The following is an 18,125-nucleotide window of genomic DNA, read 5'->3' as shown; positions in this document are numbered from 1 at the left end:
AGGAAGTGTGGAAGATTGGGACACTTTTCAACGGTATGCAGGGATGTTGAGAAGTTTGCTCAAAATTTTAATAGTAAAGTAGCTTGTCTTACTGAGGAACCTTCTAAGGCTTGTAGTTGTGTTTGCAATGGTGGAGAAAATGGTCCTACAAAAGATAAAGGTTTTGTGGTTTATCTTGGTGAAGAAATTTCTATAGTTGACGGTTCAGTTGATGGTCAGGTCATTAAGAAGCCGATTTGTGAAATGTTTGTGTTAGGTGTAAGTCTTGATCTTATGGCTGATTCAGGTTCACCTTGGACGATAATTACTAAAGATTATTTTGAGGAGCGTTTAGGACAGGTTTGGGATTTTTCAGACATTCTTCCCTCTGAAATTTGTGCGGTACGTTTTAATGGTTCAAGGGTAGAGATGTTAGGCTATTTTCTTGTAAAAATTACTTTTAGATCCAGATGTGTTGAGACTAAGCTTTATGTGGCAGTTAAGGGTGTGAGTGTTATTGGTTGGAGGGACCAATGGAGATTTGGCATTATACTTAATCCTCGTGCCAAAGATCCAATTATGCTTGGTGAAATTTTTGATGTTGAGAATGTCTCCTCTGTGGTCAATGATAAAAGAACTGAGTTGATTAAATCAGAATTTAAAGATGTCTTTTCAGAAAAGTTAGGTATGATTCGAAATTATTCTCATAGAATTAAACTAAAATCAAATGCAATTCCGGTTAAACAAAGGTTGAGGGGTGTGCCTATTAATGTTAGGGAAGATCTTAGAAAACCTTTAGATGATCTAGTTTCTGAGAAGATCATTGAACCCATTGATTCTGCGGAATGGGTTTCTCCGATTGTTTTGGTTCGGAAACCTGATAAATCGTTGAGGATGTGTGTGGACCTCAGGACTCTAAATTTAGCCATTATTGTCGACTGTCATCCTCTGCCAAATATTAATGAGGTTGTGTCAATGCTGGAGGGTGCTAAAGTTTTTTCTACTCTCGATTTAAGATCGGCTTATCACCAAATTCCCCTTACTGATGATTCGAAATGCCTCACAGCTTTTATTACTCCTCAGGGCCTTTTCCAGTATACAAGGAAGCCGTTTGGGTTGGCTTCGGCAGCCTCTGTATTTCAAAGAGTCATGTATGATATTTTTAGGGATATGGATCATTTTGTAAAATGTTTTCAAGATGATATTTTAATTTTTTCTGGAAGTAATGAAGAACATCTGCTACATTTACGTTGTGTGTGTGAGAAGTTAAAAGAGAATGGTTTATCTTTAAAGGCTGGGAAATGCAAACTTTTTCAATCATCTGTTGAATATCTTGGTCACACATTGTCAGGTGATGGTGTTGTACCTAAGAAATCAAATGTAGAGGGAATAAGTGAAGCGCCTCCTCCTACTAATAGAGATCAGTTACTGTCATTTGCAGGTATGTGCGAATATTACAGTAAATTTGCAACTAAGATGGAACCCCTCAGGAAGCTCCTTAAGCTAGGTAATTCGTTTGTTTGGGGGAATGAACAACTATTGGCTTTTGAATTCATCAAATCAGAGATTTTACATGCTCCGACTCTTAAACCTTTTTGTCTGAACAAAGTATGTGCAATCACGGTTGATGCAAGTATGTATGGTGTTGGATCTGTTTTATCTCAAAGATCTGGTAAAGAGGAGTGGAATGTATGTTTTGCCTCTCGCACTCTTAATGAAACGGAGCGTAGATATGCAGTCATAGAGAAAGAGCTGTTAGCCTGTGTGTGGGCGATTGAACATTTTAGGAATTTTATTTGGGGCAATAAATTTGTGCTTAGAACGGATCACAAGCCGTTAGTTAATATCCTTTCTCTAGGTGGAGGATGGAATTCCACAGCACGCATTTCCAGGTTAACTTCGAGACTTCAAGAATATTCCTTCACTCCTGAGTATGTTCCAGGAAAAAAAAATGTAGTTGCGGATTTTATGTCTAGGCATCTGTGTATTACTTCAGATAACAAAGTATCTGATGATTCTGAAGTGGTTACTTCTTTACAAGATGTGTTATCTAACTCTTTTGATGGTATTTCTGAAGAGTTGTGGGAGTCAGCCGATACTCAAGATCTCACATTGCAGTCCATTAAAAAGTATATTTTAGAGGGTTGGCCAGACAAAAAGCATTTAGAAGAAGAGCGTATGCTGTTTTTCAATGTCTCCAATGAATTAGAACTTGAGAACAATTTTGTTGTCAAGTCAGGTAAATGTGTACCACCTTTTGACATGCAAACAATTATTTTGGATGTGGCGCATAAATCCAGGTATGTCGGCCATGAAAAGGTTAATTAGAAATTATTTCTGGTGGCCGGGTTTAGATCGTTTGGTTGATCATAAGGTAAGAGAGTGTACTGTTTGTATGGGAAATGACAAAATGCTAAGAGTCAGTGTTCCTCCTTTGAAGACTACTTCTTGGCCAACTACTCCCTGGAAAAAATTAGCTTTTGATATTTCTGGTCCATTTTTGTGTCTTCCAAGTGATTCTCGCTATGCCTTTGTACTTGTAGACTATCATTCTAAATGGCCAGAGGTTAAGTTTGTTTCTTCTGCCTCTACAAACATGGTGGTAGAGTTCTTTAAAGAAGTTTTTTCCAGGGAGGGTTGTCCTTCGACTATTGTCACTGATAATGGGGTTCAACTTACTTCATCAGATATGGAGGAATTCCTTAAATTACATGGTATTAAACATCATACTGTTTCTTTTTATGAGCCACATGAAAATGGATTAGTAGAACGTTTTAATAGAGTGTTGAAAGGGTTCATTACGGATGTGTGTAAATTTGGTAGTAATTGGAAAACTATTTTGAGAGAGAAACTCTGGTTTTATAGAATTACTCCCCATTCAACCACAGAGGTCAGTCCGTTCCGTCTTCTCATGGGACGTGATCCAGCTTCAACAATTTGTCCTTGGTGGTTTAGAGATAAGTGTTCAAATAAATCTTTTTCGAAGGAATTGGTTGAACAGGCTCCTCTGAAGGTTGAAAACAAACAAGCTAGAACCAAATTATGGTATGATAATAAATGGAATGTTAGAACTCCCAATGTTTCAGTGGGAGATTTAGTTAGGATTAAAAGACCTGGTCTGATAACTAAGTGTTCTGATAAGTTTGGCAAACCAATGAAGGTTGTGAGAGTTTATAATAATAGTATTATAACCCAAGATGGCAAGTTGTGGAACATCAAACGTGTTGCTAAATGTCCTAATCTTCATCAATCTTTGAATTCTTCTTATCCACATATAGCAAAAGACACAATTGCCTCCAGGGTTAAGATGTCTCTTCGACCAAGATTGGTTCCCAGGAATTTGGATGACTATGTTTCATAATCTGCAATTTTATTTCTGTATTGAAGGGAGATGTGTTACATTCTGTAGCTGATGTCATTTACACTGTACCTTTAAGTCTATGTTGTATTTCTTTGAGTGTTCTTTAGAACACCTCTGTCTCTTAGGCTTCAGGTCAGTTACACTGTTCCTGTATGCCAAGGAGCTGCATTCTCTGTTGCTGTGCTGCTTACATTAAAACCTACATAAACGCTTCATCTGATTCCTGTGGATTTATAACACTATCCTTGCTACAAAGCAAATTCAAGAGGGGACCATAACCCCCGCTAGGCCCCTGCCACCCAAATAGGCTAGAGAGAAGGATAATTGACTGAGTCAGCACAGGGATGGCCACTGCTGAACTCCACTGCAATCTCTGATAGGTTACGCACCCTTTGCCCTATCCTCGCACTACACGACTCCCCGTCATTACATTCTTGACTATCAATCAGGGTTGACCCATGATGGTCTCAATGCGCTGACACTGTGCAGAGGAAAAGAGGTGGACATACACTACTTGCCCTCAGCTGCTCACAGTACAGTGTTATAGACCAGCGGGGAGTGCACCTGCACTGTGCACTGTGGTAAATAAATAAATAATTACCGGTACTATTTTTCTATGCATTAACTGAAAAGGATAGCTCAATAAATAAGAGGCAGGATCCGTGGAATCTGAGTCAAACAGGCTTTAATTAGATGGCTCGAGCCAATGGACCATCGGGTTCCATCACCTGCAAAGGTTCAGGAAGGGACAGACACAAGGAAAAAGGGACAGCTACAGGAACGGGACAGCTACAGGAACGGGACAGCTAGCATTTCATTAACATTATACAGTATATATAGGAAAACAGTACAATTGCATTGAATACAGTAGGCGTAACAAGTGACAAACGGAAGATAAGAACATATGGGCGTGAAAAGAAGGCGTGCACAGGGCGTGCACGGAGACATGTGATGTAAACGTGACAGAAGTGTCATGAATGGGTGGATACATGGAGGGGGCTACCTGGGCAGCTGGAACCTTTAACCTACTGGTGCGCGCAAACGGGCCATGACGTGTAACTGGAGAGAACTGGGGGCTCTGACTTCTGCACTAGAAGAGGAGACTAAAGTCTGGGATGTCAGGACGACATGTACCTATAGCATATCTGGTATCTTGTGTTTGGAGTACATGTTGCTTGAATCTAAATGTCATCAGGGCAAAGGCTACTTGACACTAAGGCTGGTGCATGCAGATATTCTACATGTATTGCGTGTGCTATGAATCGTCTATGAATACTAATTCAGTAATTCTCTCGCATGGAGACAGAAAGACTAGACTATAGCTGAAGATGTTTATGCGGTTCGTTAGCTTAGGAATGTGAAGACGGGGAGCTGAACTGATAACTAGAGGCATAACATATTCTTGGCAGACAGGCAGGCAGGCCAGGCCGGGCACCGCGCTGCTTGGCAGAGAGTAAGTGAAGGGTCAGGGATGCGGGAGGGGCTGTATCGCTCCTCGGAGTGGTTTCAGGAGACTTGAGCTCGAATCTGGTGTCCGGGCCCTATGAGGCCTAGAAACGGGGACAACTCGATGAGTTAACGTGCACAATGTAAAACGTTGGCAACATAGGCCTAATACTCGTTGCTTTCACGAGGAATGGATAACTGGCATACTAACGTTGGACACAACTATAATTGCGTCTTCATTCGGGCAAGGGGAATATATGCATATTGATCATGCACATATAACATATAATGGGGAACACGTAGGGACACATGACAGGGCAAAATTCAATTTTTCTCATTCCCTCCTTGTTCCCTACGTTTCCTTCAGGAAACATCAATATTCATGATACCATCTATCTGTTCATATAGCATCATTTGCTCGTCTCTTATCTTCTTGGAATGGGACTTAGGACTTGGAATACAAGAGGTAGCGCACAAGCCGCAAATCGCAGGGCCACATTGTAAACATAGACAACAACTGAATATGATCATTACTACTATTCCTAGGAATGACAATACTTTCCATCCCCAGGCAGATATTATACTCCAGAGCCAACCGGACCATGTCCAGGTGCCTGGATTCTGGTGTAGCTGATGGGCTATTTTATGAAGTCTAGTTATAGCTTAATATACAGATGGTGCGTTATCAGGAATGAAAATGCAACAACTAGATCCGATGACTCTACAAGCTCCGCCCCTATCGGCCAGTATGACGTCAAGAACAAGGCGGTTTTGAAGAACGGCAAATCTGATAGCAGATTGCTCTTCTGTTAAGTTACCTAGAGCGGAAGTAGTCTCATTCACTACTGCTTCAAGGGTTCTGGTTAGCCTACGTATTAGCTTACTATTCTGGACAGGACCTATGAAGAAAAAGAAACCTTTATTGAAATCTGTATACTGTTCAAATGCAGTTTCAGTCTGATCGACAATTGGGGACTCGATCTCCCTTCTATGTCTGACGTGTACTAGATGTGTGTTTCTGTGATAATCAGATGGGGCTAGGAAAACTGGTGGCAATAGGAAGGCAATGTAACATGTCCCATCCCAATCTAGGGGCAGACGTACATATGCGGTCTGACCACACACAAAATACGAATGACGTGAGGCTTTGAAAGTAGACTTCCCGCTGTCACTATACTCGACCACAGTAGTACAATCACTGTGTCCTAGATGTACTGAACCATTCTTTCTAACACATAATTCGCCTTTCACTGGTAGAACTGTAATAGCAGGCAAGTCTGGAGTAGTCTCAGACTGAACATTTAAGACCATGAAATTCGAGGAATAATTACCTAGATCATATACTTCATTTTCTAGATCTAACCCTGTTCTGTGGGAAAGACCTTCCTTGTCTGGGAAACATGTTCTATTCACAAGGGACTTATCGTCTGAGGATGATGTTATCGTAAACCATGCTCCACACGAACCATTGTGTGAGAACGGATAGGGAAAGAGTGGCAGAACTCCCTTCGGTATCTGGAAAGGGGGGAGTCGACCACACACCCAACAATTAGTGGCATTGCTAGTCTGGTGTGAATAGTGTAACATTCGGATAAAAGTATTGTTGCGCATGGCAAGTCGGTAGGATAACTCGTGAGGGGGTAGTTCACTAAAAGTGTGCTCTACTGTATCATTAGAAGACAAATGTAAATGTGAATCAATAGGAGGAAAAAATACATGTAAAACATAACTTATGCATGTAACCGTAAGACTCAGAAATAACATAAACAATAAAGTGACGATGCATCTGCTGCGCAGATTTTTACAATAACGTAGTTTCTTGGAGTTTCGACTAACTCTCTCACTATGGGGGTCTATCTCATACATGTCAGGAACCTGTCTAACCGCTTCACCCGAGAGGGACTTAAACAATTAAACTGTCTGACTTACTAGACCGGAGCTTAAGTTTATACTCCTGCTGCGGAGTTTTCTCTAACAGGGGAAGTTTAGAGTCAGTATCTGGGCAGTCCTTGAGAAAAGTCTTTGGACGGAGTCCATGAAAACGCTTGATATGACTGGAGTGAAGCCACCCCTTGCGGCCCTCCAATTTTACTGCTGTCCTTGTAGTCATCAGAACTAGTTTCGGCTCTTTCCAGCGGGGCTCCAGCGGACTTGAACGATCAAAGTTCCTTACAAGAACAAGGTCGCCAGGAATGACCTCGTGCGGTTTTACTTGGGTGTTGTCTGGAAAGGCAGCCGCGACCTGTGAACGACAAGAGAGTAGTGCAGACATCAAGGAAGCTAGGTAATCTGTCAGCATATTACTGTCAACATCTGTAATTTTACGTGGCATAGGTGTACCCCACATATTCGGGGGACGACCGAAAACAACCTCAAACGGTGACAGACCTGAACGGGAATGAGCAACCATTCTCATGTAAAAAAGGGCGACTGGCAGAGCTACCATCCAATCTACGCCTTTCTCGGCACAGACCTTTGCAATGCGGATTTTCAGAGTTTGATTGTGTCTCTCGACGAGGCCAGCTGCCTTGGGGTGTCGTACGCAATGGAACTTCCACTGGTACCCTAACAGAAGAGATACTTGTTTCATGAGTTCGGATGAGAATGGCTGGCCGTTATCTGAATACACGACCCTCGGTAAACCATAGCGAGGGAATTACTCACGAACCAACTGCCTGGCAGTGGTCGCGGCAGCGTAATCTGGGACTGGATATGCTTCTGTCCATCTGGACAAAGCGCATACAACTACGAGGACATACTTGAAACCTCGACATCGATCCATCTGAATATAATCCATCTGGAGGACTTCAAAAGGGTGGTCAGGAGGATGGAATCCACCTTGTTCCACCGGGACACCTTTACCTGGATTGAACTGACAACATATCATGCAGGTACGCACTTTCTGCTTAGCTGCTGCTCGTAAATGCTTGTTAAACCAGAGGTTCTGGATGCTGTCTAACATGGCTTTTTCTCCTAAATGTGCTGGACTGTGTGCTGTGTTAATAATGACTTGAACCATAGAGTCGGGGAGAAACCATGTGGCTTTTCCCTTCGTCAACCATCTTTGATCTGTCTGGACCCCTCCTTGTTCAGACCATTTCTTGATTTCATCGGGAGTAGCATGTGTCTGTATGTCTAGTACGTCTTGTGTAGGGTCTTTAACTGTCATACAAGTAGTCTGATCGAGAACATCTGTCTTTGTCGTGTTAACTGGAATGTCTGGAGTCTGAGCTGTAAGCTTGGCTGTTCGATCTGCTAGATCGTTACCTTGGGAAATGGTGTCAGTGGCTTTCGTATGTGCTTTGCACTTCATAATGGCAATGGCTTTCGGTAAATGTATTGCTTCTAACAGAGCTTGGATGAGGGGGCCATGCTGAATCTTGGTTCCATGAGAGGTCATGAAACATCTTTCTTGCCAGAGTACTCCAAAGTCGTGAACGACTCCGAATGCATAACGTGAATCTGTATATATGTTTACTTTCAGGTTCTTGGCTCGTATGCAGGCTTGGGTCAGAGCAATGAGCTCTGCTGCTTGAGCAGACAGGGTGTCAAGACGATGTGTTTCTATAACTTCAGTTTCAGTAGTCACTGCATACGCGACTACTAACTCTCCTGTACTTGTTCTCATACATGAACCATCCACATAAAGAGTCAGGTCTGGGTCAGGTAATGCAATGTCCGTCAAGTCTTGTCTTGGCTTTGTCATAGTGTTAATAACTTCCACACAGTCATGCGTGGCAGGACTCGATGTAATCGAGGGTAACAGTGTAGCAGGATTTAAAATGTTGCAGCGTCTGATTTCTATGTGTGGCTGAAACAGTGTCAATTCATATCCTGTCAGTCGTGCAATTGTCAAGTGCTGAGTCTGTGTTCGGTTTAAAAGAACTTCCACGGAGTGTGGAACTTGTACTGTCAGGGAGTGTCCTAACACTATGGAATCACTTTGTCTGATAGCTAGAGCTGTGGCTGCAACCGACTTGAGGCACGCAGGCAAAGCCTGGGCCACCGGATCTAATGTGCTAGAAAAATAAGCACAAGGCTTGTGTTGTCCTGCTTGGTCTTGTGTGAGAACAGATAATGCTGTACCATCACGTTCAGTGACAAAAAGTGTAAAAGGCTTACTGTAGTTTGGTGTCGCTAACACAGGTGCATTACATAAAGCTTTCTTTAACTCATTGAAAACAAGTGTATGTTCCTGGGTCCAAGGGAGGACAGTCGATGTGGCTGCCTCCTGTGTCGTTAACTGTATCAGTGGTTTGGCTAGATATGCGTACTGAGGGATCCATTGTCTGCAATAAGAAGTGAGGCCGATAAAAGATCGTACCTCCTTCTGTGTCTTGGGCTGTGGAAGATGTGCTATTAACTGGATACGGTCTGGTGTCAACTGTCTACCCCTCTTGGACAGTAAGTGTCCAAGGTATACCACTTGCTGGACACAGAATTGTAGTTTGGAAGGGGACACCTTGTGCCCCATCTCTGCCAGAAAATACAAGACTGTAAGTGACGCACGTTCGCAGTCACGTTCTGAACGGGCTGTGATCAATAGATCATCGACATACTGGAGCAGGGCAGTGTCAGTTGGCATGTGAATACTGTCTAGTTGTCTCTTAAGTGCTTGATTGTAAATACTAGGACTTTCTGTGAAACCTTGAGGAGCTCGTGCAAATTTATAGCTTCTTCCATTTAAACAGAATCCGAAAAGAAACTGGCTGTCTGGATGAATGGGAACACTAAAGAATGCGTTCTTGAGATCAATAACAGTAAAGAACGCTGCTTCGGAATCAATGGCAGTCAATAGAGAAGAGATATCTGGAACCACTGGGTACTGAGGTATGATACATTTATTAAGTTCTCGAAGGTCAATCACTAAACGATATACTGGAGGTGCATTTGGATCAGTACGTTTTAGAATCGGAATGATAGGAGAATTACATACATTGGAGTCAGTTTCTACAACCACTCCTTGAGCAATGAGCTCGTCAATAATTTTGGATAAGGCTACTACAGCCTCGGGTGGCAATTTGTACTGTCTGATTCGTGGTAAAACAACACCTTGTTTCAGAGTGACACGATAGGGTGTAATGTGCATACAACCTACATCAGTTGGACCTTGCGCCCATAAATGCTGTGGTACATTCAATAATCTTGGATCAAAATCACGTAACACATAATGACCTTTAAAATCACGTAAAAACAATCTCACTCCTTCCGGAGAACAGCATATGACAGCGCCTAACTCCTTCAATGTTTTAATACCTAGTAAATTTTCTGGACATGATTTCGTAAGTAACAAATCTGTAGTTCGGGACAATGGACCAACTTCTAGGGAAACTGGTTTCGATATTTCATTAACAATAGGCTTTCCTGAAAATCCCAGGGAAACGTTTCTTGAGCCTGAGAGTGGAGCCCCTGGAACCTCGTCATGACTGATGGTAGTCCTACTTGCCCCTGTATCAATCAGAAACTTTCTGTCTTTCCCTAATACTTGACTGTGTACATAGGGACCCTCTTGATCTACAGGAACCTCGATGAGAGGCAAGCCAACCTCCCTCTCTAGGCTGTTTCATGAATACTGCTGATATTCTGGATAATCTGACTGTGCGTACTGGTACATCTGTTGTGTAACGTGTTGTGTGGCAGCTATAGGCTGCGGTACTGTAACTGTCTGTTGTGCGTTCTGCGGTGGTTGCTGCGAATTCTGCGGAACATGTTCTTGTCTAGGAGGACGCGGTCTCTCTTTCGTCTTACCTGTAGCTATGTTGTGTTTCAGAACTGCACATTCATTTATATAATGACCTGGCTGTTTACAGTAATTGCATGTCCCTTTAACGGGAGCTGCAGAATGACTAGTCTGATTCGTACCCTTCTTCTGACTGTCTTGTGGAACAGACTGTGCAACTAGTACTTTCATTTTCGTGTCTTTCATACGTCTCTTTTCGTGTTCTTGCTCTTCCCTGATTCTGTTCTGGTGATACTGTAACATCTGGAGCATTTGGGACGGGGTATTAGCTTGCCAAGTACTTTCGACTTTCAATACTCTATTTTTAACCTGCGGTAAAGAATTCTCAACTAGTTTGGTAACAAAAAGATGTGGATACGACTCACTACTTGTTTTCAGACCGCTATTAATAATGAAACATTTCTCAAATCTGGAATAAAAATCACTAGTGCCTTCGTCTTGTTTCTGTTTACAGGCTGAGATGGCATCCCAATCTTCCTTTTTCGTGGCTAGTAATCTTGGCAAGACTTGTATTAATAACTCGGGCAATTCTTTGGCTTTTTTCCCAAGACCAGTACCTGGAACTCGTGCATTATCTTCGTTCTCTAACGCGGTCCAGTCAATCTTTTTCTCTCCCACCTCCCATTCTTTTTCTTTGAGTTTTTCATATATGCCCGCAGGCAACAGGACCTTTAACATTTTGATGATATCTGGATACGTGTATTCTCCCATACGGAGCATGTCTTTTAACTCACGGTGGAACCCTGCTGGATCTTTATCGTGACAGGGCACTAACTTTTTCATTTCTAGTAATTCTATTTTCGTGATAGGGGTGTAAACAAATACTCGTTCGAGGTTACCCCCCGCTCCCTTAACTGGATGCACTTCTCGCAACGGATTCTGTCTGTCTATGTAGAATGGGGGTGAAACAGGAACAAAATGCGGAGTCAGGAACGTTCTGTATTTGTGGCGCTGTTCTAAAATGACACTAATTAGATCGGTACCTAGACCTTTCCATCTGTTTAGGAGTAACTCGTTCAATACGTTGTATAAAGGACCTGGATCAGAATGCTGACTTTCATACAGTGTAATGAGGTGCTGGATCATGTACATACCCACCAGTCGCTGCTCGTCTGGGGGCAGTTTCAGAAACATTTGAGCCACTACTTCGTCTGGAAACGTGGTAGAATCACTAGTCCATCGGACTGCTGATCGGGCTAGTTCTTGTTCGTGCATGGTACTAAGCTCACTGTAACCTATTCGTAATTTCAGAACTTTATCGGTAGTCTGGAATAAATGTTCGAGAGAACACTGTTCTGGTACGGGAGGAGGAAAAACTTTCTTGTAATCTGGGCGTGTATGTCTATCTGACGGTCTCGCTCTACCTACATACGCTATTCTGCTTGGATTCTCGTTGTCTATATCTTCGTCTGAAGAATCATTCTCTTTCTCTGCTACTATTCTTGCTTTCTCTCTCTCGTGTATGCCTATAATTTCTTTACGAATCTTTCTGTACATGGTTTCTATACTATTTTGGGTCTTGTGTTTTCCTTCGGCTATATTGTCGCTCCATCTTGTCAAGACTTTCATCTCGTCTTTGTCTTTATCAGGATGATCTTGTTATCTTATTAAACAATTTATCAAGAACTGTAAAATCATACTTTGAATCTCGACTTTTCTGTGTGCCATAGCTTCGTGAATACTTTCTGGATTCTCCCCTGTTCGGATAAAATGATATATTCTGTCTAGATGTTCTTTCATATCTGATATAGTAATCAGAAAGTCTGCAACTCGTCGTAAACGTACGGAATACAAGATCATGCGATCTTCACCTGGTACTGGATCATATCTACAATCATATTTACTATCAGTAAGGAACTTTTTGAGGGCTTCGTACGTAGCTACCTTTGGCGTGTGCTGTAACGCTGCGTCTCTCAGCGTCAGTCGTTTTGTTTGAGGCGGGGTGATAGGAGTACCTCCCCCTGCTCCTCCTGAACTGGAATCGTCAGTTAATACTGAATGTGCGGCTGCTGGTAACGTGACTGGCAAAGTAGGAGTACGTAATGTGGGTTGGTCCTGGGGTACTGGCGGATTAACAGGATTCCCGGGACCAATGGCTGGAGGCACAGTAATTACATTATTAACGGGAGGTGGAAGTTGAACAGGCGGAGTAGGATTCGTATTAGCATATTCTGGGACAGTGTCGTCTAAATAGGAAGAAAGGAAAATTTCAGCTGCGGTCGGTTTGTGACGTAGCTTAGTCGGGACCAATGGTGGCGGTAAATTACAGGGTGCTTCCGGGGCCGCCTTCAGCAAACCCTCGGCGAGAAGGGGATACATACCTTTAATAAGGGCATTTCTCTGTCTGTCTGACTGTTCTGCTCTAACTCGTTCACCTTCTTCTAGTAATTCCCTTTCTTGGGCTTTTTTTTCAGAAGATTCCCTACTTAATTCTGCTTTTCTGAATTCTTTCTCTGTTCTTTTATGGGATTCTTTACGCCATAATTCTATGGCATCTTTCTGAGACTGTGTGGCTTTCTTTTTCCATAATGCTTCTTCTACTCTCATGATGCACTCGGCATCCCATGTTCCTGAAACAGGCCATCTATATTTCTCTTCGAGATGTTTGGTATAGTCAACCCATAAATCTAGATACAGTATGGCATCTAAGCCATGCTTATGATACATGAAATGTCCAGGACTGTCCCTGGAAGGGACAGGAACTGATTCTTCGAGTAACCCTTTTCTTGTTTTTATCTGACGTAACTTCGAAAACAGAGGCATATTTGAACCGTACTTGAACTTGAACACAATACACAATGAACACAGTAATGAATAGCAAAACAATCATTCATACCACGACATCAAGAACACATTAATAACAGTTCGAACAGAATACTACCTGATACATTGAAAACATAATACTTGAACTTCTCGAGAACAGACTTACTAGAATTACTGGATGCACTGCTAAAACAGTACAGAACATACCGGTCTCCTAAAGAGACACGTCATACCGTATCCACCTAGGTGAACACGTCGGACCGGATCTGTGTACCTCAAACCCGTCGGACCGGGCACAAATTAATGAACCCGTCTAGATACCCCCAGCAACGGTACTCACCGGGAAGCAAACTGAAAGCCTCGGACTGGACTGCTACGACGTCTGGTTACGGCTACGCACTACGCATGCGCCTCGGGCTTCGGCTTCGGTTACAGGTGGGCCTCCGGATACCTCGGACCTTGCTCTCTCGGCTTGGGCTCTGGTCGGGACGACCCGCCTTCCTCACCGCCTCGTCTGGATGCCGGACCGCAGTCTCCGTCTCCTCCGTGGGCCTGAGGGAGACTTGAAGCAGAAATATCTGCACGTGCACGTAGGGTTCCGTCACGGCTGTAGAAGGGTCAGGGGGCCTGCGTTACATCGCCTGCGCGTGGGGAAGGGGCTCGTCCCTATTCGGGCGCCATTATGTGGTAAATAAATAAATAATTACCGGTACTATTTTTCTATGCATTAACTGAAAAGGATAGCTCAATAAATAAGAGGCAGGATCCGTGGAATCTGAGTCAAACAGGATTTAATTAGATGGCTCGAGCCAATGGACCATCGGGTTCCATCACCTGCAAAGGTTCAGGAAGGGACAGACACAAGGAAAAAGGGACAGCTACAGGAACGGGACAGCTACAGGAACGGGACAGCTAGCATTTCATTAACATTATACAGTATATATAGGAAAACAGTACAATTGCATTGAATACAGTAGGCGTAACAAGTGACAAACGGAAGATAAGAACATATGGGCGTGAAAAGAAGGCGTGCACAGGGCGTGCACGGAGACATGTGATGTAAACGTCACAGAAGTGTCATGAATGGGTGGATACATGGAGGGGGCTACCTGGGCAGCTGGAACCTTTAACCTACTGGTGCGCGCAAACGGGCCATGACGTGTAACTGGGGAGAACTGGGGGCTCTGACTTCTGCACTAGAAGAGGAGACTAAAGTCTGGGATGTCAGGACGACATGTACCTATAGCATATCTGGTATCTTGTGTTTGGAGTACATGTTGCTTGAATCTAAATGTCATCAGGGCAAAGGCTACTTGACACTAAGGCTGGTGCATGCAGATATTCTACATGTATTGCGTGTGCTATGAATCGTCTATGAATACTAATTCAGTAATTCTCTCGCATGGAGACAGAAAGACTAGACTATAGCTGAAGATGTTTATGCGGTTCGTTAGCTTAGGAATGTGAAGATGGGGAGCTGAACTGATAACTAGAGGCATAACATATTCTTGGCAGACAGGCAGGCAGGCCAGGCCGGGCACCGCACTGCTTGGCAGAGAGTAAGTGAAGGGTCAGGGATGCGGGAGGGGCTGTATCGCTCCTCGGAGTGGTTTCAGGAGACTTGAGCTCGAATCTGGTGTCCGGGCCCTATGAGGCCTAGAAACGGGGACAACTCGATGAGTTAACGTGCACAATGTAAAACGTTGGCAACATAGGCCTAATACTCGCTGCTTTCACGAGGAATGGATAACTGGCATACTAACGTTGGACACAACTATAATTGCGTCTTCATTCGGGCAAGGGGAATATATGCATATTGATCATGCACATATAACATATAATGGGGAACACGTAGGGACACATGACAGGGCAAAATTCAATTTTCCTCAGCACCAGCAGCAGAACAAGTCACAAACGATAGGACGAAAGAACCGTGCCAGGCAAATGACAGTGCCGCTGCACTGTTCGCCATCAGCTGCTCGCCCCCTTGCCTCACTATCGGCCCAAGTGCATTGGAGCGCTTTACTAGTGCATCAGTTACATTACAGAAGGTCCGATTGATTCATTCTTTAGACACAGGGAGAATCAGTGAATTGCCCAGAATAGAAAGTGTGTCAAGCCAACGCTGGGGCCCAAGCCAGGGTTCCCAGTACCGGTCAACAGCTCTGATTTGACTTTATTACCCAGAAGATATTTTGAAATCCATACTGTCGCCACAATAGTCCCACGGGTAAACACTTCTCCATCTCTCTCTCTATTGCTCGTCTTAAAAACACGCAAGTATAGTATTGGGATGCATCCCAGTGCCCTAGAGGGTACATAACCATCAGAACTAAATGCTCATTAATCTGTGAGGCTTTTCAAACTACCCAACACTCCCGCATTTTAAAATGCACTCAAGCCTCAACCGTCGGTGCCTTAACACACGGAGTTATCATACAGTTTCACCTGCAAAATTCCGTATAAATAGAGACTTGACATGAGGGCAAATTCCTCAGTGAATATATCCTCCTCAGAAGGAGGAAAGCCGAGAACAGAAAAAATGCTATTCCCACAATCAACGGCGCCCAATACATTTGCATACATTTCCATGCCTTTGATACGACAGAGAAGTAAGGGAGCCAGGAGTAACCCCAATGTCCCTGTTTATTATAAAGCACACCACATCGCTGTCTCGTACCAAGCCCCGGGCAAGAAGGCAGCAGCTTATAAATAGGGCTCCCGGTTTTCCGTTTTTACGGATTTATACACATAAATACAGACAGAAAACTATTTTTGCATTGTCTGTATTTAAATATAGAAACGGAAAAATACGAGTAAAACTGTTCATGGATGAGGTCACCTTCTGGCATGTGCTAATCAGCAGTCAGGAAGCACACCTTGGGCACACGTTAAGCTCCTCTGCTACAATCTACTGGCGCCAAGTGAGTCACTTACCTCAAAGACACTCACTTGCAGTGCACGTTATGTTAAAGAAGGCAGACGGCCCATTGTCATTCTAAATGTGATAATCATCTGCAGTCAGAATGACAATGGGCGGTCCACAGCCTGTGCGAGGGTGGGGAGGGGCGTTTGCTTCCCGTGGAGTTCCAAGAGAAGTGCGAAGTGTGAGCTGGCCCCAATAACATTTTAACTCTTGGGGATTATCACAGCTAAGCCCCCAGGTGCTCTGATAAACTAACACTGAATAAAGCATGGGCCTTGAGAAAGCGGACACTGGCCCATTTTGCCTGCTGCCACCAGGCCCAGGTGCAGAGGGGGGGTGGTGTCAGCAGCTGTTTACACAGGAGCTGCAGATTCACGCCTCCAGCAATGGACTCCCAGTGACAGGCATTCCTCCCTGAACTCGATGTCATGGGAGGCAGACAAGGCTCTATCTGTTCGAGGAATCCCAGGTTTTTCCTCCCTGTAGTGACGGTCTAGTGTTTGCACGTCACGTCGGCGTCGTGACGTGCTGGCGGCCATGATTGGCTGCGCGCGCAATGCGCGCGAAAAGCGAGAGCAGAGCCGGAGCGCAAGGCAGAGGCTCGGCGCTCTTTAGGGAATATAAAGTAATAAACGCAACTACAGTACTACAGGCTCCAGTGTCTTTATTGGTGACCCTACTTCACTACAATGGCGACGAGGGTGGGATGACGACCCCCCAGCAAGAAAGAGCCACCAGAACGACCACGATACAACATAGAGAGCACCAGTGTTACCAGGACCACCAAACAAAGAGCCCCAAAGGACAATTACAGCACAGGTACCCTAAAGAGCGTGGCAGAGCCCAAGAGCACCCGAAGGGGCGGTACAGGGAAACGACAAAGGGGGGACAGACCCCAGAGACAAGCAGAAAAGTGCGCCAACCCACACAGCAGCCCAAAAGACAGGGGGAACCGCGCTGGATAACCCACCGAAGAGCGAGGGGGCTGACGCAGGTAGTCCCCACGCCCAAACAAGCGAGGAAGAGCAGGACGATGCACCAGGGAGTCCCAGAGGCCAAGGGAGTGCATAACTCAAGGTCAAGAGAGAGAAAATGAGCGCGCAAACTGGATACGCGATGGCGCCGGTACAGTTTTTACCCCGCCCCGGAGAACCACTTATGAAGTGGGAGGACTGGAGAGAATATATAAACAATTTCATAGGAGTCCTGGAAGATGAGAACGAAGAGGTGTTTAAACCCACGAGGAAAAAACGCATCTTGTTACTGAACCTTGGCCCGGAAGGTCTGAGAATTTACAAGAGCCTAGTACCGAAACAGAGAACAGCCACGGACGACGATGTATACGCTCACGCACTCGACGACCTCAACGAACACTTCAGGCCAGCAGTGTGTGTCTCTGTGGACAGGTTCAATTTCCAACAGAGGAAGCAACGTCAGGGAGAAACGGTGGAGGAATACGTGGCGGCACTGAAGCGGTTGGCATCCACGTGCAAATACGACAACTGGGAAGAGGAGTTCATTAAAGACCAGGTGGTGATGCATACCACGTGTACGACAAACTATGGGCCAGCGGAGACACTACACTGAAAGAGGTGATGGTCATCGTCAAAAGGGCCGAGTTAGCACGACGATGCGCAGAAGTAACGAGGAAAGAAACAGCGTCCAACGCCATGGTGAACAAGGTAGACGACGAAGGACCTCGCAGAGAGTATCAAAACAAGAAGCCAATAGAGAGGGGACCCAACAAGTGGCAGAGCAACACAAGCCCATCGGGGAAACAAGCAGGAAGCAACAAGAAGCCATGCTACAGGTGCGGGAGCTGGTCGCATGAAGCGCACGACAGGAAGTGTCCCGCATTTTGCGCCAAATGCATGTACTGTGGAATAATTGGCCACTACGAGAAGGTCTGT

This window comes from Lissotriton helveticus, chromosome 1_1, assembly GCF_964261635.1.
Source record: "Lissotriton helveticus chromosome 1_1, aLisHel1.1, whole genome shotgun sequence".
In the NCBI taxonomy this organism is placed as follows: domain Eukaryota; kingdom Metazoa; phylum Chordata; class Amphibia; order Caudata; family Salamandridae; genus Lissotriton; species Lissotriton helveticus.
Note: the sequence above shows the minus strand (reverse complement) of the source record.